Here is a 2,166-nt window from a genome sequence, read left to right as displayed (position 1 = left end):
AAGAGATTTAGAAAAAATATATTTTTTTTCCCTTCAGACCATAAGACCCAGACAATATAATAGCAAATAAAATTCAGATGACAAATTTATCTCACTTACTGTTATGACTGTCAATCATAGATTGTGTTGACTGTTGAAGCACATCATGTCTTAAAACTTTGAGATTGAAAATGGTGATTAAAATGAAGATTTTCTTGTGAACTTCACTGATGTTTGCTTAGCTATTTGCTATAAGTTTGACAAATCTGATATGCACAGAACTTTATGACTTATCCATCTTTAAACCAATTAGATGGGTCTCCTTGTTTATAATGTTATAATTTCTGCAAGAAAGCAAAAAGCAAATAATGACAATAATACTCAAAATTATGAAAAGTCAGAAATTCCTATTTCAGGTGATTTACTCTTCTGAATTCAAGGCAGCAAGTAAATTTACTATATCTGGCTTCAATTTTGCTTTATTTGACTAAAATACAACTAAGTGAATAAACAAAGAGTCCTTGGTGATCCCAAAACAAGGTCGCTAATGCTAATGAATCTTCTGAGTAATGAAACTTGTATTAAAGAAAAGCATCATTGGGGACAGTGCCCTCAGAGACAGAGAAAGAAAACATTAGACACAGGTCAGTAGGACAACAGAAAAATTAGCCTATAAAACACAGATACAGGTTGTCTTCTACAATTATGTTGCTTCACCTGAAAGATTTCATGCCATGGCTGTTGTTAGGTACCTTAGAGCGCCATAGAGATTTCATGAACAACAAATTGAAACTCTACTCTGTCCTACTTACCGCACCATCATTACCTCCACCATGTTCAGTCTGTAACCACTGTTACATATACTATGTCATTCGATCTCATTAAAGGCCTTATCTTTTACTGATCCTCTACTTTCCCAGAATTATCTCTTAATCCAAGTACTGACCTCTCTTGAAAAATTGCCCAAACTATGTGAGACAAAGTGTCACCTTTACCTCTAAAAAACACTTTGCTATTACTTTCTCCAAGACAAATTTGTTCTATTGACAATTCTTGGGATATGGATTACTCTTCACCAATTCCACAATTTAAAGGTATTGAGTTCTTCTCTGGTTTTCATTATCTAACTTTCAGATGCGTACAAAGTATTCATTCCAACTCTCAGATGCATACAAAGTGATTGAAAATGCTATGGCTTGAATCAGGCTACACTTTTAGTCTGTCAGTTTTTATCCTTGTTCTTTATCACTTTAAGTAGGTCATTTTTGCATGCACACAGTTAAATATCCAGAGGTCCCGCCTCATTTTTTCCCCAATGTGAACAATGATTTATTGTGATTAACACAGTTAAATGCCTTTTCAGGTAAGATGGAACTGCCAGACATACAAGAGTAATTCAGGGTATGGAAAGAAGGATGTAACAGGGAATAAAATAAAGAGACCTCATTTCTGGATTATTTATTTGCTTCATAAATTATTATATTTAGACAATTTAAACTAAAGAGATGAACTAGGGGGGGAAAAAGTGAAATTTTGTGTGTGTGTTGTTGTTTTTTTTTAGATGCCTGAAAGTCACTTCAGACTCATATCAATCCTATGTTCCACAGGTTGAAATCTTGCCTGATTCCATACCTGCTTTACAGGTGTCACCTCTGCTCAAGACCATTGTTGCAGTCATAGATAGCATCAGTCTATGTCATTGTGGGCCTTTTCCTTCTCTGACATTGCACCTTTCTCAGCATTCTGTCTTGTTCTAGGGATTAGTCTCCATTCTCCACAAAAAAAAAGTAATTTTTGCTAAGACGCATTTGATGAGAATACTTTTAGCATTTATCACCGTAATTAGTTTTTTAAATTTAAAATAACTCCTTATAAACAGAGTCCTACAATGTATATTTTGTTTCTATACTCCTCAATTCCAAATAATACCTTTAAAATCAATTTTTGCATTTTGTTCATGAACAGGTTTGGGGGTTTTCAAATTGCTCTATATTTTGAGCTCTGTTAGCCTATTGGCAAGAAGCTGTGCCATAATACTGAAGGCATGCTTTTGGCGGTCACCAGCTGCTCTGAAGGGGAAGAATGAACAATCTCCTCTCCTGGGATTAACTGCATCTGAAAACCCACTGGACGGTCAGCTATGGGTCAGCTCCGATTCTATGGTACACAACAACAACTTTTGAGCAG

The sequence above is a fragment of the Elephantulus edwardii genome, unplaced genomic scaffold (assembly GCF_000299155.1).
Source record: "Elephantulus edwardii isolate Elephantulus edwardi_28Jun2011 unplaced genomic scaffold, EleEdw1.0 scaffold00030, whole genome shotgun sequence".
Lineage (NCBI taxonomy): Eukaryota > Metazoa > Chordata > Mammalia > Macroscelidea > Macroscelididae > Elephantulus > Elephantulus edwardii.
The sequence above is the reverse complement of the archived record's forward strand: the minus strand, read 5'-3'. Positions refer to the sequence as shown.